Source organism: Pelodiscus sinensis, chromosome 7, assembly GCF_052426305.1.
Source record: "Pelodiscus sinensis isolate ZL-2025 chromosome 7, ASM5242630v1, whole genome shotgun sequence".
In the NCBI taxonomy this organism is placed as follows: Eukaryota; Metazoa; Chordata; order Testudines; family Trionychidae; genus Pelodiscus; species Pelodiscus sinensis.
Window position 1 is genome coordinate 71,046,664 of NC_143058.1, and position 24,851 is coordinate 71,071,514.

Below are 24,851 nucleotides of genomic sequence, written 5' to 3' on the forward strand. Positions count from 1 at the left end.
CATAATGCAAAATTAGTAAAATCAGTGACATTTTTTGTAACTAGACAAACTTTCAGAAAGTGAAAGTTTTTCATCTCAGTGGATTTGGAAGTACTGAAGGACACAGATGAAATTCAGCTCGCTGTATCTCTTGCTCTCAGGCTGACACTTACTGACAGGGGCACACTGTCAAAATAGGATGGAAAGCAAGGTTATGCAGCCAATGGGGAAACAAACAATTACCTTCTGTAAACCCTTTTGAGTTAGACCATTTTCTCTGATAGCAGTGACCGGGAACTGTGAAGGAGGAAAGTAAGCAGAAATCAAATGAATACAGAAAACAAATCCTATGAAGTGGAAGATGGAAAAGGGCAGAAAACCTGTTACATAGAGAAAATAAAATAAGAATTTACCCAGATGCCAAAAATACACCCCAATGTTTCACCATGAAAAATAAAAGAATGAAATAGGAACATAATATTCTCACACCTGGCAACTATTAATTTCTTGAGGAGAGCATCATTTTCTGCATCCTCTCACTCTGTGCTGATGAGTAATGTCCCTTCAGGCAAACCTGTATCAGTGGAAGATTTCTCTCTTACGCACCAGTTGGAGAAAAGCCTTAATTAGGGATGATTGGAGTTAGCTATCTCCCTGAAGCTGACAGTGGCTACCAGCAACAAGCTGTCTACAGAGTCCTACCTAACTAGCAATCCTGCATAACCTGCCCAAATTTAACACAAATTGGAAAACAGGAGATATTTCTGAATATCTAGGCTGTTACACTTTCTCAAAGAAGATAGGATTATGGCTTGGCATGGCTGAGGACTTCCTTTGGGCACATATGTATGCACAGGTAGAATTCACCTACACTGGAGAAATCTACCAATACTGAATTTTAGCTTCTGTTGGGCGCAAAGAAAATGATGACCTCAGTTTGAGGATTTTTAAATGAGCTGATTAATTATTTAGAAATTGAATTATGATGATTTATTGATAATCTCTCATTAAATCCATTGGTTCTTGATGTAATATCAAAAAAGTCGCCCCTGTGCAGAAAATCAGGACATGTTGCAGACTTAAGATCTATGTAATTCTCAGTGGGTGAGGAAGAGAGAGAGAGTCCAGGTTGAACCTCTCTAGTCTGGCATCCTCAGGACCTGAGTGGGGCTGAACCACAAAATTTGCCCAACCACAGAAGGTCAATAGTGTAGCAAATGGGTTTCTTTATTTTTATTTTGAGGAGGCGAATACGCAAACAGTTCTTTCAGTGCTGCTTAATAAGGTGTGACTGTACTGACACACCTTGTAAAAATCCATGCCTACACAAGGCTTATCAGCTTTCTTCAAAACAAAATGATAGTGTTTTACACTTTTACTGTATTGGCACAAAGAAATAGGTAGATGAAGCATAAAAAACATGCTTGCACTTAACAGCATTACTAACACTTCCACTTCTTGCTAGACTCCTAGAAGACATTTAGGGGTAAAGTAATGCTAAATAACAGCACAGAACACTGAGAGCCAGGACTGGTGGCTATAAACAAATTTTATGGGACCTTATGAAACTTGGCCACATCCATAAGTGGACATCCAGCTAATTAAAATAATACTGTACTACGGATGTTGCCGGACCAGAGAAGGCCGAACTAGAGAGGTTCAACCTCAACTGTAGTTGAATGCAGGAAGTAAAACCTATAAAATATAGATGTTTATGAATGGCAGAGCCTTTTGCCACTTTTCTGGTTCAAATGCATTCCTAGTTTGGAGCCTCAAAGTAGATTCCATAGATCGTACAATTCTTACATCTCTGACTACCTGATTTGTCCCTACCATCTGGTAATTAGAGGTAGATAAATGTATCCAGATTTGCTCCTGTAAATCAGCTTCTTTGCATTCAGGTGGGAGACCATCCTTTTGCTATTTAGTCCGTAGCAGCATGCTCAAGATTTAGACATATATAGGAACATCTTCATGGGAAATAAGAGATTGATATTGAATGAAATAAAGTTTCTATATTGCTCCAGGAATGCTTTTACAAATTGCAGTTTGCTGATGCTCAGTTAGGTGCAGTGAACCGATTTACTATTTGTTTCACCTACTGTTGTGACTATTTAGCATGAATAGTTATAATGTGTCAGATATGCTCTGTTAATAGTTACTGAAACTTGCATACCCTGCAAGATGATGTAGGAGCTGAATATTCCACAGGTTCACCAGATTGGTGATTTTCAGTTTGTCATTAACGGTGTGTGGGTTTACCTTAAAGACCACAAAATATGATATAATTCTGAGACATGATTAAAAAAGATGGGATTTTCAATAAATATATTTGATTAATTTTGTCTCATTTTCAGTTACACACCATAGACCATTATTTCCTTCAATGTATTCATAATTTGAATATACACAACAAAATATAATTTGCATTCATTTATTCTACAAATTGGGCATGAATATACCAAATTTTAGCTTTGTTGTGATCCAACAGATCAGCCATATGGCATTATGGGGTCAAATTCTTCAAACTTATTAATCGTCATAGCTACACTGAACTGATAAAGATTTGATCCATTGATAAAATGGACCTGTATCATCTGTTTTACTGAATTAAGAGGCAAAATACAACAAATATTACCTTACCTTGGAAAAGACAGGAAATAACGGGTAGCAATAAATAGTAAGTTTTCAGAATGGAAAGAGGTTACTAATGGTGTCCCCCAAAAGTCTGTACTGGGACCAATCCTATTCAACCTATTGATAAATGATCTGGACAAAGGGGTAAACAGTTAGGTGGCAAAATTTGCAGATAATACTAAACTGATCAAGATAGTTAAGACCAATGCAGACTGTGAAGAGCTTCAAAAAGATCTCACCAAACTAAGTTATTGGGCAACAAAATGGCAAATGAAATTTAATGTTGATAAATGTAAAGTCATGCAAATTGGAAAAAATAATCCCAAATATACATACAAAATGATGGGGACCAATTTAGCTATAACTACTCGAGAGAGATCTTGGAGTCATTGTGGATAGTTCTCTGAAAATACCCAGTCAATGTGCAGTGGCAGTTAAAAAAGCAAACAGAATGTTAGGAATCATTTAAAAAGAGATAAGACAGAGTGTATTGCATTACCTCTATATAAAATCATGGTTCACTCACATCTTGAATACTCTGTACAAATGTGATTGCCTCATCTCAGAAAAAGGATATATTGGCATTGGAAAAGGTTCAGAAAAGGGCAACAAAAGTGATTAGGGATTTGGAACGGGTCCCGTATGAAGTGGAAATGGACGGCAGGAGAAGGATCACTTGATTACCTGTTCTAATCATTCACTCTGGGGCATCTAGCATTGGCTACTGTTGGAAGACGGTATACTGGTCTAGATGGATCTTTGGTCTGACCCAGTATGGCTGTTCTTATGTTCTTCTTACGTTCTTATGAAAGTTCATTTAAAATATGCAAAACATTTTTCTGCTGTATTTTGACCACTTTGTGTGTATATCTGGAGAGAGAGAACACAAACACAATTTTTCCCCATGAGCTTGAAGATGAAGTTTGTGTTTGAGAGAACAGGCTAATTCACTTTCACGTGTGACTTCCACGGGTCAGATCATTATCTGGTGTAAATTACACTGCACTATTCACTTCATTTTAGTGGCAACTCTTACACCAACTGAGGGATTTGGTTCGAAGCCTCAAATTGCAATTAACCCAGGCAAATTGAAATAAATGCAGAAAAGCTCAAATGCAATCATTCTACAATCAAGGATACTGAATTTTGCTTCTGTTTAACTTCAGTATAATTCTTGGAAAATGTGCCTGCTTCAGTGAATTACACTAGTATCCTAGCAAAATTTTCAGTGACAGACACATCCTAGTTTTCTGGAATACTAGGTCTCATTTTCCTCTCATCTATTCCAGTTACACAGGAGTGTTCCTATTTTGATTGACATTACATTGGGTAAAGAAAGAGGCAAACAGACCACAACACAGCGAAATTGAAACCAAACTTTTTCTTCTCACTGCTGTCCCTTGATTTTTCACATTATCCTTTGGGGACCTTTTAACTATAAATATATAGTAACATTGCTATTAGTTTTTTGAGACAATACGTAGTCTAATCTCAAACATTTCAATCTGAACCAAAGGCAGAATTAGGTGAAATCATAACCAGGAAAGTATGACAAATGTCCAGGAATGGCAAATGTAAGTAAGTGCTTTTTTTCCCCAAAAAATTTCTCCCCATTTGCAATACTCTCCATTTGGAACTAGAGAATCTTTATATGTTTTGAAAGATCTTTTTACAACTTCTTTAATGCTGTTTTTAAATGTCTGTCAAGTGTACTGAGCTTTGGATGGGGACATTTTGTTGTGGAGTTATTTTTCTTATATTAAAAATTAAAATAACACAAATACACAAATACATCATTGGTTGTTCTACACCACTTTAATGCTTTCACATCTGTTGATAAGTACAAAAATATAGCCTATGATGACTAATTTCAGCAGCACTTTAGTAGCATCTGAATAAGATTTAAAAACTCACAATAGTAAGCTCCAAAGATTTATTGGAGCTTATTTACTTATCATCAGCTGGAATTAGTGATTTCTGTACATTTTTAAACAGCTTTCAGTAATGTCACATTATCACATCCAAAATTTCAGAAATATCACAGTGAGCCCAAATTAACCTTTTTTCCCAAGCATACAACAAATGCATTTTGATTAAATTTCAGTTTTAATAGCATAGATGCAAATCATTCTTACTAAGATTTGCATACAAATTAAAATAAAGGTAAATGGCAGATGAGATGGTGGTTAATATTGCTGAAAATTCACTGGTTAAACATCGTAGTAAGACTTCAAATAGCAATCACAGACATGTACTCCTTCAGGCTAATTAGTGTAACCTCTGTGTCATCAGTATGATGGCAAAGTACATCATCATCCCTGTCACAATTAAGTAATATGACTGTTCTCAATATGAGTCTTCTAGTTTCTGTTATTTCTTCTAAAAATAATATTTTCTGGTTGTGGCTGAGATGGCAATTTGTCAATGCTTTTGAGAGATTTTACTGTGTTGGGTTTATGTATCATTGTGGGCAGGGATTGTGTGTAATTCCACAGGGAGGGGAATAACCACCGATCATGCAAGAATGAAGAACGGTGGGAGCTGATTAGACAAAATCACTCAGGATTGTAACCTCTCCAGAGGTACCACTACTTGGAGAGGCTCAAACTGGTTCTACAAAGAAAGGACTCTTTGGTAAATAGCCTGAGTTTAAAATGACTTTGGGCCTTCTTTTGATCCAGCAAAGGGATATGATCTTCTTTCTAAAGTGGCAAGGACAATGGGTGATACCTATTAGTTTGTTTTGTTTTGTATTTAAAGCATTTGTAGGTTCTTGCATTCTTTTTTAACATGTTTTTTTCTCTGTAGTGCTTTCACCTTATGAATACATATGCTTGCTTAGATAGCTGGGTGGTAATGTATAACTGTAGGAGATACACTGGACATAGCCTCAGGGGAGAAAGCAAGGGTGTAAATCCAGAGAACTGTATGTCATTAAAAACCTGTTCAGGTAGAAGTGAATTGTCTAAGATGGGTATTGGGTGGGAGCTTGAAACCTTTAAGTGGATGTCCTTGAGGAGTAGAAATACAGGTGCCATTCCCTGACACGTTGACACTGGTTATTATGAAGCAATGTGGCATGGAATGCAAAGTTCTGATGAGTAATTCATTTTAGAAGTTACAGGTACTGGTTAGTGTGTTATAAAAAGCCTCAAGCATTGTGGCAGGTATGCTAAGTGTAAATGTAACTTTACACTGGAGGAAAATATATAAAGGTCACCACTATGTACTTTGGACCAAATACAGTTCTCATTTTTACACCCATATGAATTCAAAGTTACTCTACTGCTTTGGGTAGATTTATTCCATATTTACACTGGTGACATATCAAAATGTTGCCCACTCCTGTCTAAGTTGTGACTTAGACCAAACACCTGTTCACTTGCTTCTCCCTTGAAAAAGCCAATGGGAATGAGCATAGCTGAGGGTATGTCTACACTACCACCCTAGTTCGAACTAGGGTGGTAATGAAGGAAACCGGAGTTGCAAATGAAGCCCGGGATTTGAATTTCCTGGGCTTCATTTGCATAAAGCCGGGCGCCGCCATTTTAAAATGTCCGCTAGTGCGGACTCCGTGCCGCGCGGCTACACGCGGCACGGACTAGGTAGTTCGGACTAGGCTTCCTAGTCCGAACTACTGTTATTCCTCGTGAAATGGTAGTAATGGAGTTCGGACTAGGAAGCCTAGTCCGAACTACCTAGTCCGTGCCGTGTGTAGCCGCAAGGCACGGAGTCCGCACTAGCAGACATTTAAAAATGGCGGCGCCCGGCTTTATGCAAATGAAGACCGGGAAATTCAAATCCTGGGCTTCATTTGCAACTCCGGTTGCCTACATTACCACCCTAGTTCGAACTAGGGTGGTAGTGTAGACATACCCTGATATAGTATGTCTACACTTGCACCCTCTTTCGAGAGAGGGATGCAAATGAAGACATTTGAAATTGCAAATGAAGCTGGGATTTAAATATCCCTCACTTCATTTGCATGATTGCATTATGGCTCTATTTTGAAATAGTGCTATTTCGAAATAACAGGCTGTTCTCTCGAAATAACTGATAAACCTCATTGTATGAGGAATAAGGGTTATTTTGAGAGAAGGTTTTTTTCTCCAAATAACCGCATCTTAACCGCATCTGTTATTTCGAAATAGCGCTATTTTGAAATAGTGTCATAACGTGATTATGCAAATGAAGTGTGGGATATTTAAATCCCGGCTTCATTTGCAATTTTTGACGTCTTCATTTGCATCCCTCTCTCAAAAGAAGGTGCAAGTGTAGACATACCCAGAGTGTTGTGTTCTAGTATTTCTGGTGTAGGCTAGCAGCAAATTACTACCTATTCCAGGGAAAGGGGGAAGAAAGGAGGGAGTTGTGACTTAGATGGGTGTCTACTCTTATTCAGTGCCATGAATGAATGAATGTATGATAACTATAAAGAAAAAGTTCTGATGAGTAATTCATTTTAGAAGTTACAGGTACTGGTTAGTGTGTTATAAAAAGCCTTAAGTATTGTGGCAGGTATGCTAAATTAAAATACATTGTTACAAAACAACAACAACAAAAAAACCTAAATTTGTCAAGCTTTAGTAGCTAAATAGGCAGATAAAGTTTATAATCTTATTTGATGGGTTTTATTCTATAGCTATTAATCTGTTCTCACAGACTGGCTAGTATTCAGTATTTACAAGTTGGAGCAGGTTACGATTGAAATATTGGAACTACATAGCTGGCCCCAAAATGTTTAAGGTTTCTAACTTGTTCTAACCTAACATTCAAGATATTCTTAATTTAAAGATGGTTGAAATTTTTCAGTTAAATCCTGTTTAGATTAAAAATGACTTTTTATGTAATCTCTTTCAGGTTTATTTTTTTCCCAAAAATCTTTAAGTGATTAAAGATATTTTTGACGACCAACCAACCAACAGGTTTTATCAAATTTCACAAGAAAATTAAATTACTTCCTGAATGACTCTGTTAAAAGGCTTGATCCAAAATCCATGGAAGCCAATTAGTAGACTTTTTTTTTTTTTTTTTTTTTTTACTTTAATGGGTTTTGGATGAGTATATAGATATTCAAACTATTCAATTTCTCCAGAGTACCTCAAATTAGATTATAAGTTGCCTTAACAATTAGCATTTCTGTTATAGGATGGGTGGAGGTAGGAGAGTTCCCAAGGGGATACGAGACAGTGGAAGAAAAAGGAATGAGTACACTGAGAAGACAAAATTTATTTTCACTTTGATATGGTCTTTCTGCCTGATTTAAGTCAACTCAAGACAAATAATTTATAGCAATTTATGTGCAAAAAGATTACACTAAAATAAAAAACTAATATTTTGCAATGACCAGAAGAATCTCATAGTAACTTTGCCTGTCTAGTGTTGCAGATCTCTTACGGGAAGTACTGAGAAGGAGCCGGTGTTTATGGTCACTCTAGGTACCCATGACATAGGAAAGAATAAGAGACGTTGTGGAGGCTAAATTTAGGCTGCTAGGTAAGAGAATGAAGTCTAAGATGTCAACGGTAGAATTCTCTGAAATGCTTTCAGTTCCACATATAATGTCAGATAGATTAGCAGAACTGCAGGGTCTTGATGTACAGATGAGACAATGATGAAGAGAGAAGGGGATTGGATTTATTAAGAACTGGAGAGATTTTTAGGAAAGAGGGAGTGTGATGGGACAACTGCCCAGCACTGGCCCTTTAAAGGTTAAAACCCAGTCCTGGGAGACGTCTGGAGCAGTGGAACTATGGAGCCAGGTCTTAGCCAATTAGCCAATTATACTGCCCAGCTGAGGGCAGTATAAACAAAAGCTCCTGAGTGGAGTAAACTCTCAGACTAAGGGTACATCTAGACTACATGCCTCTGTCGCCAGAGGCATGTAGATTAGGCTACCAGACATAGGAAAATGAAGCGACGATTTAAATAATCGCCGCTTCATTTAAATTTACATGGCTGCCGCGCTGAGCCGACAAACAGCTGATCAGCTGTTTGTCGGCTCAGCGCGATAGTCTGGACGCGCGGGTGTCGACTTCAAAGGTATTTGTCGACCACCCAGGTAAGCCTTCTGGGATGAGGTTTACCTGGGTGGTCGACAAATACCTTTGATGTCGCCACCCGCGCATCCAGACTATCGTGCTGAGCCGACAAACAGCTGATCAGCTGATCAGCTGTTTGTCGGCTCAGCGCGGCAGCCATGTAAATTTAAATGAAGCGGCGATTATTTAAATCGTCGTTTCATTTTACTATATCTGGTAGCCTAATCTACATGCCTCTGGCGACAGAGGCATGTAGTCTAGACTTACCCTCATTCTTGCTGCGGAGCAGGAGGGACCTGGCTGCCAGGAAAGCTACAGGCTTCCTGACTTAGACCAGGGCTGGGGAAAGGCTGGTAGAGCTGCGGAACCTCTGTCCAGGCAAGCTCCCAGTCTGTAGGGCCTGAAGCAAGGTCTGAGTGTGCTAGGGCTGCAGAGAGGCAGCCAGGGTAGTCAAAGGCACTGGGCCCACACCCCTTTGCCAATGATGAGTGGCCATTTCAGACTGCAGTTTGACCCTGAGGTAAGGGGCCAGATGAGACTGGCAGTGGGTCACTGAGGCAAGGTGGGCAAAGGGGGTGAGTATTCCCAGAGGGAGAGGACCCCACAGCAGGAGCAGTCCCAACTACCCCATCTCCAGCAGGACTTTGTGAAGCCGGAACTGCAAAACCCCTATAGATGGCGATTCCATGCCCCTCTCTAGGGAAGACATCACAGTAGTTCACCACCCTCCTAGGACAATAGCAAGAGAGTTTAACCTGCATGCGCATGGCCCCAAAGTTCGATCTCCCCATGCCAAACTCAATTCCAATGAAATGGCAGCTATTCGGTGTGGCAAGCTTCCAGAGGGTGATGGCAACTCACTTCTGGAGGGGGATGACAAGTGTCCTGTCACCAGAGGGCAGGGTGAAATTTCTGGAGCCACTGTTGGTCATTCCTCGGCTTCAAGACAATCCGGTCCCACCAGTTGGAACTGGTGTCCCAGCGCCAGAAGCAGTGTGCTGGAAAGGATGGAGAGAACTGCAGGGTAGGAGTGCCCAGGCCGGGTTGAAGAGGTTGCTCCAGTCTGACCTGACCATCTTGGTCCAGCAGTGCCTACAGGGTGGCCTGCATTAATTGTGCCAAGGGGTATAGCTGGAGGTCTAAGAGCCTGACACTACTCTGCAGCAGTTCCGCCTCCATGGTAGGAATGCTGTGGCATCCGCAAGGGCAAGCAGAGCACATGGTGTGGTTTTGTCCCTCAAGGAGGTAGGCAGTGGAGAAGAATCAAAGACGTGGCTGTAGAGGGGAGCCCCTTTAAGTACAAGCTTCAGATAACCTCAGGCAGCAGCTATAGGAAGTAACTGTTGTATTGATGTCCTGCGTGGAATGCTTCCAGGGGGCTTTAAATACGATTCAGGCTCCAATCAACTATTTCAAAATAGTTATTTGGGGAGTTATTAGTTCAAAGTAATTTATTTCAAAACAACCTTGCAGTGTAGACATAGCCTTAATGGACAGCAGGTTTAAAACAAACAAAAGGTGTTATTTCTTCATGTAACATGCAGTTAGCCTCTGGTACTTCCTGCCAGAAGATGTTGTGAAGGCCAAGACTTTAACAGTGTGCAAAAAAGAACTAGATACATTCCTGGATGTTAGGTCCATCAATGGCTATTAGCCAGGATGGGCAGGAATGGTGTCGCTAGCCTCTATTTGTTGCAGCTGAGAATGGGTGATGGGGAATGAATCTCTTTTGATTCCTTCTGGGGTACCTGGCATTGGTCACTGTCAGAAGACAGGGTACTAGGCTAGGTGGATCTTTGTTCTGATCCAGCATAGATGTTATGTTCTGTCACTCAAAATATGAACCAAGTTTTTTTTTCATATTTGAACCTATTCATCAATTTTGTGCACAACAGCACTTTTGACTTTCGCTTGGAACTGGGAACAGCAGTGTTGTAAAATCATGTGCTATTCTCAGCCTGACCAAAATGAGTGAGCCTCAGAAATCTCACACCAAAGCCATATCCAAAAGATATCTTGCCCTGCAGAGTTTCTTGCCCTTGCAGAGTCACAAGTTTCGAGCAAACAGCTGATACTTTAAATCATCATAATTTGCACCGTCAAACATTAGCAGTAGCAAACGTCTCCTCAACATAGGCATAAAGGAATTTGCATATTGGATCAGACCTGAGATCCATCCACTTAAGTATCTGTTCTTTGACAATAGCTAGCATCGGATGTTTCAGAGGAAGTGAAAGAGCCCTGCAGCAAGCAAATTGTGGTTATCTGACAAGGATTTCTTCTTTTGTCACCGACTTTTTGTTTCAAAAATTCCAGCCAGCTCTATTGCATGGCCTTGTTTATATTTCTGACTACATGAATCTAATTCTTTATCAGAAAAATTTAAAAATTATTCATTTATGTTTCAAACTTTTAGATACATTTTCATGAAAAAAAATCTTCACATTCACAAACTTTATCAAACACAGGACATTTTCTAAATATTCACAAGCAATAAATAACATATGTGCTGAACGGAACTATGAACAAGAAATTCCTGCTCCCACATAGAGCACATATAAAAGAAGTTGGCATCTTCAAAACACATACGTTATTTTTTGCAGATTAAAAATCAATATAATTTCAGAAATTATAGTGATCAGACTGCACTTTTATGGATCTAAATATTCAGTTTTTCTTTATATGCACACACATGCATCTATGTGCATGCAGTGTGATCAACTCTTATTGCTAAGCATTACATATAGTTGTGGGTTTTTTTACTGTTTCCAGAGGGGATATTCAGCATGACATCTGGCTAATGTATTTCTCAATTTGTCTGGCATTCAATCAGGAAGTTGGGTTATCAAGTACTCATTTTGTTTTCTCTGTCTGTAAGGGACCTCTGGGCATCAAAATGTAAATTTAATCTACTTATGACATGCAATTAAAACAAAAAAGAGAAGAAATTAAAGAATATGTAAAATGTGGAGAAACAAAAGAGGTTTTTAAAAGCCTATTTTGTTTTTCATTTTCAGAAATAGTTAGTTAGATTTAAAGAAAAATACTTATGTTTTCTCTTGAAATCCTTCATATTTTGCTGGTTACATGAAAAAATAGTCTAATGGTACAAATTTACTGTGAGTTTACTGAATGAGTGATAATTATCTAGATCCAAGAGCAACGGAACGTGCAATAGATTCAAAGCTATACTATCAGTGAATTAACATAATTTTCTGTAGGTCTGTCAACTGCATAAAATAGTCTACTATGAATCATTATAGAAATACATTCTGCAATTCTTATTACCAGGATGCCTATAGGAATGATTGTACATTCCAACCAATGAGAACATGCGCCTTTTTTCATTAATTACAGCAAAGAACAATTGTGTTTGTGTAGTTTGTACTGAAATGCTGTATGTTCTGAGATATGGCCTATTGTAATGCACATCCCTAACTTGGCAGTCTGAGTGGAGCAGTCCTTATATTCCCCAGAAGGCAAGGATTGTAATTTCTTATTATTATATGGGCTTGGGCAAAGGGAGAAGAATCTTTGGATGTTTCCCTTTCTCCATTGTGCATCCGCATAAGAACCAGGCACAGTGTGTCCCCAGATTATTAGTGTATTTGTTACTAAGCTACTGAGGGACAGGTGAGTATTTCAGGTTTCCTTGTGTGTGTTTCTCTAGTCTATAATGTGCACAATACACTCTATAAATAGTGTTTTATATCAGTCACAGGAAATTGTTCTATTTTCTCCAATCCTATTCATTAAGTATTCTCCAGAGAGATTTTGTTTTGATTCTTGCATTTGTTTTCAAGACAGAATCTCTAGCACCCCTGAAGAGGAATTTTCAGAACAAAGTGTAAATTCCTGAAGAAAAATAAACATGAAACATAATAAGTAAACTTGTATTACTGCAGTGAAGATAAAAATATCAATGAATCTGTCACATTTTTGCTAATAATTTCTTCAAATATCACCTCTATTCATTTACTTTTGAATTATAGCTTTCTGTAGTTAATTTACATATGTTAAGCAGCCCTACAGGTTTTTCAGCTGAATTAACATATGTATGTGTATTGGGATTTTATACCATAGTATCTGCATATCTTCTGCGTAAAACTCACTGGAAAACAGTGGAGCTCCTAACGAAATTCATAGTCTGGTATTTTTTATAGTGAAACCTCATTTGGGGTTAGAATTTATATTTGTGCATGGAGTCATAAATATTATGAGTCACTGAATTTAATAATTTAACAGATGATACTTAAAACTACAACTTGTGTAAAAATCCCAATTGAAATTCCTCTGGTTTCTCCCTTTCTTCCCCTTTTCACAAAACTGAGATTTTGAGGGGGAAGAGATGAATGTGTGAATTTTTCAAAAATAAATCTCTTAGAAATTGGACATGACATTAACCGGGACTCCCCATATGGCACTTGAAGTTAATGATGGCTCAGTAGAGAAGTCAAGGCTATAATGGGCATGAAGAACCTAGCTGTAGAGGTGACATTGGAGTAGTATGTGAAACTTCATGCATTGTATCTCCTCTGTAAATAGAGGAATTTGGTCTCCAGGGTTTACATTCCAGTTTTGTTGTTTGTTTGTTTGTTTGTTTGTTTGTTTATCATCACAGCACCGAAGGAGCCCCAGTTATGCACTGGGTACCAACTATGGAAGGCAGAGTGTTAAATGCACTTATTTTTTTAAGAAATGATGAAAAACATGCAAGAAATCATCTTTAAATGCTCTCTTTTTATTTTGATAAGAGTATCAGGCAGTATGATTCCTCCTGAACTATAGTAATTCAGGTACTGGCAACCCCCACACTTATGACCTAATTGGTTTCTGGAGAACCGTCACAATTCGAGCCATCTTAAGTCGAACCCTTATTTCCCATAGGCGCAACGTTATAAATGGAGTTCTGTTCCTGGCCCACTTTGCCTCCTGGGAGTTGTAGTCCCCACCGTGTCAGGCGTAAAAGACCATGCTGGGCTGGAGCAGGGCAGTTGCTAGGGACAGACCATGCAAATGTCCCAGGCCCACAAAGGCACTGATCAGGGTCTGGGGCAAGGCCACAGCCTGGCAGGCAGCCAGTTCAAATGCTGCCCATTTTGCCTCCTGGGAGTTGTAGTCCCCAGTGCGCCAGGTTTGAGATGCCACACTGGGCCGGAGCAGGGCAGTCATAAATGTTGGGGGGTCATAAGTTAGGCTGTGGTAAGTCGGGGGTCGCCTGTATATTCCTTTGTTTTCTTGTATATGTTTTGTTAGTTTTTACAATAGCTATACTGAAGATTCTCATGTCAAGAATGAATCTTCCTGAGACCAGATGGAGTTATCACTTTCCTCTGCCTTCAATAGAGCTATGCTGAGTAACAACAAGAGAAATGTGTTACAATACTATTACTGCTGATTTTTTTGAAAGCACAGTGGACACCTCCTTTAAGGCTCTGCAATTAATCAAAATTGTGTCCCAAAACAATCATTCAAAATACTTAAATTGAAAGAAAAACATTTTATACCTTCTCAAACCTTAATTGAAACTGTTACTTTTAAGCAATGAAGTAGTTGAAAGATAAAGAAGTTTTAGGGGTATGATTGTTATAGCCTTAAACTTTTGTATGTGGTATTTATATTTTAACAAGCTATTCAGTAATCAGTAGTAATCTTCTGATCTTGAGGCACCATGCTGATATTAAACAGGCATCACACAGCCTGCAACTGTCTGAAATCACTTTTTGTGTTTTCTTCCTTTTCCTCTCAGCTTCATCAGACTTTACATTTTCAAAGGACAAAAACTTTAGATGAAACATATATCATATTTATTTGAAAATCATTTAATTATGCATAAATTGAAGGGAGGGAAAAATCGGTGTCGTAATGTGGTGGCTATGACTCAGTCTGAGACATATTTAAAGTTGCAGAAGATATTACAGATATTACAGAATTGCATTATTTTAGAAACTAGCAAGGGCAATTTAAAAACAGCATAGATTAGTAATGTTAAATCAAGATGTAGTTGATTCTATGCCCACAGGTCTTTCACAATTTTCATTAAAATATCAAATAATTTTTATTTGAAACCATTGCACCATTGTATAGGACATTTCCTCTTGTAATGGAGAAGAATGACCATAATTAAGAATTAAAAGAGGATAAGTAATTAATGCTAATCAAGGTGGCTTTTTGGAAAATATATCCTTTGAAATGAACATCTTTATATGAGATTACAAGTTGGATTGATAAAGGTTGTAGCGTTAACATAATACATTAAGGTGTTTGATGCGGTGTACTATGACATTTTGATTTCAAAATAAGAATAATACAAAATTAACATGAAATACATTAAATGGATGGGAAAATGGTTAACTGGTATGTCTCAAAATTGTAAATATGCAATTATCATGAAGTAGATATATTCCCAGGGGAGACCTTCAGGGATGGGTTCTTGGTTTTATGCTATTTAACATTTGTATGAATGAATTGGTGATTATTTTATGTTCTCTTCCTCAGAGATTGGCAGAGTAATGAATTATTAAGACAGCATGCCACTAATACAGAGCAATCTGAATCTCTTGATAGCCAGGTTGTCTGCAAGCAAACCACATGTGTTTTACTGTGACTAAATGTCGATATCTAAAACCAAAGACTGTAGGTCATGCTTCCCAGATAGGGCACTTTATCCTAGGAAGCAATGACCCTGAAAAAGATTTGAGCTGGTCAAAAGTCCCCATGTAACTCTGTGGCCAAAAGGACCAATATAATCATCAGATGCATAAATAAGGGAATTTGAGTAAGAGTAGAGAAGTTATTTTACCTCTGTATTTAACACTGCTGTGATGGCTTTTGGAATACTATTTCTAGTTCTGGTATCTACAGTTCAAGAAGAAGGTTGACAAATTGGAGAGGGTTCAGAGAAGAGCAACAAGAATGATTAAAGAATTAGAATACACATTTTATAGTGATTGAATCAAGGGATTCAAGCTATCTAGTTTAACAACAAGAATGTTAGGGTATGTCTACACTACCCCGCTAGTTCCACGAGGTGGAACGAGGTGTACCGGTAGTTCGGAATAGGAATCCTAGTTCGAACTACCTAGTTCGAGCCCCGTGTAGCCGCGCTGCACGGGGTTCGAACCAGCGGGGTTTTAAAAATGGCAGCTCCCCGCTTATGCAAATGAAGCCCGGGAAATTCAAATCCCGGGCTTCATTTGCAAGTGCAGTATGCCTACATTACCCCGCTAGTTCGAACTAGTGGGGTAGTGTAGACATACCCTGTGTGACTTGACCTCAATCTGTAAATGCCTATATAGCAAACAAACATTTGTTTAGCAGACAAAGCATAGCAAGATCTACTGTCAGGAAGTCGAAGCGAGACAAAGTCAGACTGGAAATAAGAGAATTGTATCAATGTAAATAATTAACCACTGAAATAATTCACCGAGGGTTGTCATGGATGCTCTATCATTGGCAATTTTAAAGCAAGATTGGATTTTTAAAAGATGTATTCTTTTTTCGGAATCATTATTTTGGGGATGTTCTGTGTCGTCTTTTATACAGAAGATAGGTCTCGAAGGTCAAAATGATCCCTTTTGGTTTTGGAACATATGTACATTCTCAATTTAGCTACATTCCCACGGACTACAATAGAGATCTGCAAGATTATTTGATCCATGTCAAAGGGGGTATGTCTACACTACCCCGCTAGTTCGAACTAGGAGGGTAATGTAGGCGTACCGCACTTGCAAATGAAGCCTGGTATTTGAATTTCCCGGGCTTCATTTGCATAAGCGGGGAGCCGCCATTTTTAAAACCCCGCTGGTTCGAACTCTGTGCAGCGCGGCTACACGGGGCTCGAACTAGGTAGTTCGGACTAGGCTTCCTATTCCAAACTACGGTACACCTCATTCCAAAGGTCTGACTTTGTCTCCACGAGGTGTACCAGTAGTTCGGAATAGGAAGCCTAGTCCGAATTACCTAGTTCAAGCCCCGTGTAGCCGCGCTGCACGGGGTTCGAACCAGCAGGGTTTTAAAAATGGCAGCTCCCCGCTTATGCAAATGAAGCCCAGGAAATTCAAATCCCGGGCTTCATTTGCAAGTGTGGTATGCCTACATTACCCTCCTAGTTCGAACTAGGATGGTAGTGTAGACATACCCAGGGTTCTTTTAAATTCATTTGGGGTAAGATTGTGGCTTGGCCTACATACTTGAGCAAGGGGGTAACAGTAATCTTCTTGGTTTTGGGAACATAGAAGCAAACAGTTACATAGAAGCAATTCACCTGATTACATCCTCCCTGGAGAAGATGGAAGTGAAGTGGTCCAGGAAACAGACAGAACGTTAGCTTTCCCCCCTTTCACTGGTCAGAGTAGCTGAGGCTGAGCATTAGGTGTGTTTTTTTTTCACCTGTCTAGACCACCAGTAAATTGCTGCCCCCTAAAAGCAAGGAGAAATCAAGTGAAGAATTGCAACTCAGATGTGTGTTTGAGGCACAATGTCTGCTAGAGGGTATAGCTGACTCACCAGTCTTTGCCTAGGTTAAGCATTCTCACCAATGGCCTTGGAGAGGTGTAAAATTGTACCCTCTTCTCTCCTTGCAGCCTGCTACAGATGCCATCTGGAGTTCAATGGGGACAGGGACAATACTAAGCCCTGAACCAAATTGACCTCACCCTGTTGGGTTTAAGGTTTTCCATAAAGTGTGTCCAGCAAGCCAGACTCATAACACAGGGCTCAAAGGAATAATAGTTGTCAGCAGTGGATGGCTTTTTTGTAGGCACTCTGAGGGAACAGAAGTCTCCCTCTTCTACATCTCTTGCTCCATCAGTAAACCAGTGTACAAGTTATCAGACTTTGGGCTATAGAATACTGGATCCTCATGGAAAATAGATGATAGTTCTTTTCTCCATCTGAACTGCACTGAAAAACATCTTGGAATGCATCCATTTATTTCTCACTTGTGAGTTGCCAATTTGATTTAAATGTATTTTCTCATTTTATTTCTTTTTATCATGATTTTGCAAAAACAACCTCTTTTTTTTAAATTACAACTTGAGGACCTTTTTCTTGGATTCAGAAATCCCTAGGAAAGCATCTGAAGAGGAGGGAGCTTTGTTTTTCCTTTTGTTGGATGTTGATGCACTAAGTGACAAATGCTTCTCCCTGGATGATAATTCTCTTCCACAGATAATGTCTGATTTTATTTTCAGAATAAAATGCCACTGTATGCTTAGCCTTTCACAGGAATTTTTGAACAGTCTCTCTTGTCAGACATCCAAAATGAAAGAGCTTGACTGTAAATTAAGTAATTCTTGAAAGATATAAAAAAGCCATACAACCAACAAAACCCCAAATGCTTGAGCACAGGATAAGTCAATTCTGTTTTGTTCCAAATACATATCTTTGGCTTTCAAAACACTTTCAGTTCCAAAATAATTTCTTTTGAACAGATCCAGGAGCTCAACATTTTCCTAGGAAACTTCTCTTATTTGAAAATGAATTAGTTATCTCACACTTCCAACCAGGGACTGGTAAATTAAATAGTCCAAAGAGGAGAAAATGAATGTTAGCCATAAACAAATCATTATTTTTGTTTGGATTTCTCTATTTGCTTTTGCAAAATTTCCACTTTTTCATTATGGCTATGTCTAGACTACAGGTTTCTTTGGCTATGTCTAGACTGCAAGCCTCTTTCGAAAGAGGCTCTTTCGAAAGATACTTTTGAAAGAGCCTCTTTCGAAAGAGAGCGTCTAGACTGCACGCGGAACTTTCGAAAGAGCAAGCCGCTTTTTCGAAAGAAAGCACCCAGTGAGTCTGGATGCTCTCTTTCGAAGAAGCCCTATTTACATTCAAGAACGCCTTCTTTCGAAAGAAGCACTTTTGAAAGAAGGCGTTCTTCCTCGTGAAATGAGGTTTACCGCCGTCGAAAGAAAAGCCGCGTTCTTTCGATTTAATTTCGAAAGAACGCGGCTGCAGTCTAGACGCAGGTGAAGTTTTTTCGGAAAAAGGCTACTTTTCCCGAAAAAACCCCTGAGTCTGGACACAGCCTTTCAGAAGAAGCTGTTTTTGTAAGAGATCTTTCCAAAAAAACTTCTTCCAAAAGATAGCATCCACACTGCCAAAGTGCATCAAAAAAGCAATCTGCTGTTTTGAAAGAGAATGTCCAGACCGAATGGATGCTCTCTTGCATGTAAACTGTGATTGCTATGGACGGAATTGCCATCAGGGCACCTGCGTTTTTTCCTCTTCCCTCTTTTTCTGAAAGAACTCCCTCTTCCAGTCCACTCACACCTTTTTGCAAAAGAGCTCTTTTGAAAAAAGGCTTCTTCCTCCTCGAATGAGGATTACCAATGCTGGAAAACCCCCTCTGTTCTTTCGATTTTCTTGTGGAAGAATACAATTGCAGCGTGGATATTCCTTAAGTTTTGTCAGGAAAACAGCCGTTTTTCCGACAAAACTCTGTAGTATAGATGTACCCTATCTAAGGTTGATTCCAAAATAAATAAAAAGACACTCTGCTTAGACTCAGAAGATAGCACTTTTGTACCTCTAGGCTACGTCTACACTGGCCCCTTTTTCGAAAGGGGCATGCTAATTTTAAACTTCGGAATAGGGAAATCCGCGGGGGATTTAAATATCCCCCGCGGGATTTAAATAAAGATGTCCGCCGCTTTTTTCCGGCTTCGGGAAAAGCCGGAAAAAAGCGTCTAGACTGGCCCGATCCTCCAGAATAAAGCCCTATTCCGGAGGATCTCTTATTCCTACTTCAAAGTAAGATAAATTCTTTGGCAATAATGTATCAGGTGTAATAAGTTTATTAGGCCTGCTGGGAGTAGCTGTTCCATGACAGTGAAGCCTTTCCAAGTTGGCACTGAGGACCTCTTGGGATCACAAATGGTTACATGCTCTTTTTGGATCTTATTTCATGTCAATTAGTCTGCTAATGTGGAGCTGAATGAAAAGTTTCTCTACTGACAAAACCAGTGAAACAACATAGGCCCAGATTCTGCCACTTGTTGCATGTGACTTAATTCCTGGGTCTATATGGAGCTCCACTGCTATCAATGGGGTCCATTTTGGAATGTAGAGGCCGGTCGTGGACTCAGGAGCAGACGTAAATCCATTATGAGAGAGTAGGAATTTGACAGGAGAGGAATCTACTCATTGAAAAAAAAATGGCATTTAAAAACACTGATTTGTATTCTGATTCAAAATTTTGTGGCGCTCAGCATGAAAAATGTGGGATTTTGTTTCTTTTGGAAGGGAGTTAGGCTTTTGAAAGCTGAGAAATTAGATCTTCAATAAATCTCTAGCTACTGTGCCAGGTTTTGTGTACAATTCTTTTTTATTGAAAACTAGTAGCTCTACTAACTACAACCTGTGGGCACCTTCATTATAACATGGGTAACTAATATTTTTTTTAAAAATGTATTTATAAATGACACTCTGCCTATATATTTGCAGGTTCAGAGTGCATTTTCAAATCTCATTAGTAGCCAGTCCAATTGCTTGTTATTACAACCATATTAAATAATTAGGTGAATAATTTCATTACTCTAAGTGCCATTGCAATAGGAGAAATGGAACAAAACAATTACAACATCACCAGTAATTATAGAGGTCAGGCATGATCATCTAATGCATTCTCCAAATCTGAAGTAATGTCCTTGTAAAATGACCTGGTTAACATCCCAAAACTCTCTGCATCAGTTAAAAGTACATGTTTTGTATATTCGTATCATGACAACTCTTGTTTAGGAGAGGATCTATTAATTGTGTCCACTGTAGTATTGATCCAACGGCAATGTTTTAAATAAGAAATATGTAATAACATAGTGAAGGTGAATTTCAGTTAAGATAATTACTGTATACTTACTATGCTAGTAAAATAGTGAGAGTGAATTTCACAAATGAGTAATTATATTGCACTTTTCATTTGATATGATTCTGCTTAGTGGTGGTGATAGTACTGTAGTTACCATTAGTTGCTCTTTTCCTAGCCTTTTTGGGGCATTTTTGTTTTGTTTTGTTTTTTGGAGGGGGAGTGTTATTAATGCCTAATATTATAATACTTGTTAAATTAGACACTTGACATCTTACATTTCTATTATCAGGTGAGCTCATACCTGGTACCATATGAATTGTATGATCTGCTGCAGAAACTGATGAGGGCTTTAGATATTGTATTTTAAAACCATCAAAATTGTGTTATGTTTGAGATGTTTTATCCTATAATAAGCATGTGTTAAGTCAGCTTTAGACATGGTACATTTATATGTATTTCTTTGTTAAACTTAAAGGTAAAATGCACATACTGGCTGTATTTTAAACATTGTTTTTTTCTGAGCCTACTCAGAAAACTGGGTACAAAAGAGTCAATGCAGAGCATGAAAAAATGTATTGGATGTCCAGAAGTGCCAGCAGTCTCTGTGGGCCTTCAGCAAGGTGGAGGTGGGAGCCTAGCTGCATGCTTCCAGTAAGGCTAGAGCCTCGTGCCAAAGGGGCAAGACAGGGGAAACCAGCCCTCTGCACCACCCAGAGCGCAGTGCCCCCTCCGTTCCTTAGGGCCATCTGGGGTGCATGGCATGGCGCAGCTATTGGAAAGCACATGGGTGCCCCAGATCTCTTTAAATCACTGGGCCCGCTTAGGAATAGTGACCATAATATAATAACATTTAACATTCCTGTGGTGGGAAGAACACCTCAGCAGTCCAGCACCCTGGCATTTAATTTCAAAAAGAGGAATTACACAAAAATGAGGAGGTTAGTTAAACAGAAATTAAAAGGCACAGTGACTAGAGCCAAATCCCTGCAAGCTGCATGGAAACTTTTTAAAGACACCATAATAGAGGCCCAACTTAAATGTATACCCCAAATTAAAAAACATAGCAAGAGACCTAAAAAAGAGTCACCGTGGCTTAACCACCATGTAAAAGAAGCAGTGAGGGGCAAAAAGGCATCTTTTAAGAAGTGGAAGTCCAATCCTAGTGAGATAAATAGAAAGGAACAAAAACACTGTCAAATCAAGTGTAAAAATGTAATAAGAAAAGCAAAATAAGATTTTTGAGGAACAGCTAGCCAAAAACTCAAAAAGGAATAACAAGATGTTTTTAAAGTACATTAGAAGCAGGAAGCCTGCTAAAAAACCTGTGGGTCCCCTAGACGATCGAGATATAAAAGGAGCAATCAAGGACGATAAAGCCATTGCGGATAAACTAAATGATTTCTATGCTTCAGTCTTCATGGCTGAGGACGTTAGGGAGATTCCCAAATCTGCACAGTCCTTTGTGGGTGATGAATCTGAGGAACTGTCCCGGATTGAAGTGTCATTAGAGGAAGTTTTGGAACAAATAGAAAAACTTAACGTTAACAAATCTCTGGCACCGGATGGCATTCATCCAAGGGTTCTAAAAGAGCTCAAATGGGAAATTGCTGAACTATTATCTGTGGTTTGTAACCTATCCTTTAAATCGGCTTCCGTACCTAATGACTGGAAGGTAGCCAACGAGACACCAATATTTGTAGAGGGTGATAAACTCAAGGAACATCATCTGTTTATCTTTAACAAATAGGAAGTTAACAGGTAATTTGATCAGTCTAAAAGTATCTGCGTAGGGAACAAAAATTTGTCTAACATATTGAAGAGACCCTTATCAAACATAGAACAAGACCCAATAGCTAGAAGCTGAAGCTTGACAACTTCAGAGTGGAAATAGACAAGATTTTTTTAAACAAATTAGAATAATTAAACACTGGAATCATTTAACAAGTTCTGTGATTGGTTCTCCTTCACTAGCCCTTTTAAAATTGATGAGGAGTCCTGTGGCACCTTATAGACTAACTGAAGTGTAGGAGCATAAGCTTTCGTGGGCAAAGACCCACGTCATCAGATGCATGTAGTGGAAATTTCCAGAGGCAGGAATAAATATGCAGGCCAGGATCAGGCTGGAGATGACGAGGTGGATCCAATCAAGGAGGATGAGGCCCACTTCTAGCTGATCTGGAGGTGTGAATTCCAAGAGAGCAGCTGCTTTTGTAGTTAGCAAGCCATTCACAGTCTTTGTTTAATCCAGTTGATTGTGTCAAACTTAAAATTTTAAAATTAAGATTCTAAAAGATCAGCTCTGCTTCAGATAGGAATTTACACATGGAAAGCCTATGACTTGAGTTACGTAGCATATCACACTAGATTGTTAGAGTTGTCCATTCTGGCCTTATAATTTATGAATCTGAGTTGCCTAATGCTGCTGGCACTGGTAGCTTTAGAGACGTTCAAGTAAGTGAACATTTGAATCCAAGGAATGGGAAATATTAAAATCTGATGTCCAGAATTCAGAGAGAGAGAGAAGGACTGATATAGCTATGGAAAAGAACAGTGGCTTTTTCTGCCTTTGAATCACAAAGATACAATGTGGGGGGAAGTTCTGGTTTGTTATCCTTTAGAGGATGCTGAAAATCACAGGCAGGGATGAAACCCTTCAGGAAAAGGAGAAAAGAGAGGTGCTCTATCATAGGGTGTGTCTAGACTACATGCCTCCTTCGACGGAGGCATGTAGATTAGCGAGATCGGAAGAGGGAAATGAAGCCGCGATTAAAATAATCGCGGCTTCATTTAAATTTAAATGGCTGCCCCGATCTGCCGATCAGCTGTTTGTCGGCAGATCGGGGCAGTCTGGACGCGACGCGCCGACAAAGAAGCCTTTCTTCATCGGCACAGGTAAGCCTCGTTTCAGAAGAAAGGCTTCTTTGTCGGCGCATCGCGTCCAGACTGCCCCGATCTGCCGACAAACAGCTGATCGGCAGATCGGGGCAGCCATTGAAATTTAAATGAAGCCGCGATTATTTTAATCGCGGCTTCGACGGAGGCATGTAGATTAGCGAGATCGGAAGAGGGAAATGAAGCCGCGATTAAAATAATCGTGGCGTCATTTAAATTTAAATGGCTGCCCGATCTGCCGATCAGCTGTTTGTCGGCAGATCGGGGCAGTCTGGACGCGATGCGCCGACAAAGAAGCCTTTCTTCTTTGAAACGAGGCTTACCTGTGCCGATGAAGAAAGGCTTCTTTGTCGGCGCGTCGCATCCAGACTGCCCCGATCTGCCGACAAACAGCTGATCGGCAGATCGGGGCAGCCATTTAAATTTAAATGAAGCCGCGATTATTTTAATGGCTGCTTCACTTCCCTCTTCCGATCTGGCTAATCTAGATGCCTCCGTCGAAGCAGGCATGTAGTCTAGACACACCCATAGTGAGATTAACTTTACTGCTGGATCAACCCAAGAACTTTCAGAGCAATCATCATGACCTCCACAATTCAATAAAGAGTACTATTCACACAGCAGGGAATCCAAAACTCTTAACGTGAATTGAAAGAGAATCCAAGAGTAGTTGGACACCAAAGGAGTATGGAAAAACAAAAACAGAGTTATTGCTGATAAGTAGGTTCCTTTGTTATCTTTGCTATAAAGAACATCCTGTCCCCAATAAGATCTTTATGCTAAAATTGAAAAAATATTTTTTTAAAGAAAATTTAGTTCAGTGGAACTTCTGTACAGAATAACCAGCTAGCTTTTGAGATTGCAGTGCAACTGTTTTTAATAGTGAGTCCTAAAAACATGCTCTCTGCCAATTGAATCTCTGGAAATATCTTTCTTCTTTTCCCTGTATTTATAACCAATTAAAAAAAATGTAGCACATACCTTACAATGTCAGCTATTTTGGCTTCTTATCATTGTGATCTTACAAATTAGAATGCAAACTAAAAAAAAAGTTAGTAGAATAAACCCATTTATTCATTTTTATTCTTCAGAAATACACTTAATGGCATGTATTGCTAAAGTAATTATTCGTTTTTATTGAAAGGCAGGGTAATTACTTGAGCAAAGTCATATGCACAGTAATGTATGCACTGGAAGTTACAGCTGCCCTTGGCTACTGTAACTTACGCAACCCCCATCATTTTTTAATGAATATGTGTACTCTCTGCCCTCGTTTGAAGATTTGCTGTTACAAGTTCTGCTGTAATATGGCACTTTACTCATCTTCCTGCTACAAAAGACACCTGCTCTGCAACTTTCCAAAGTCCTTGATTTCTGAGGCTTGTGTGACAAGCTGGCCAGAGTTCTGCTGCTGGAGACTCAGAAACTAGAGTTTCTGAACTCATTTGAATGGGCTCACTCAGGAAATGGAAGGTGAATCAGTTAAGGGCTTA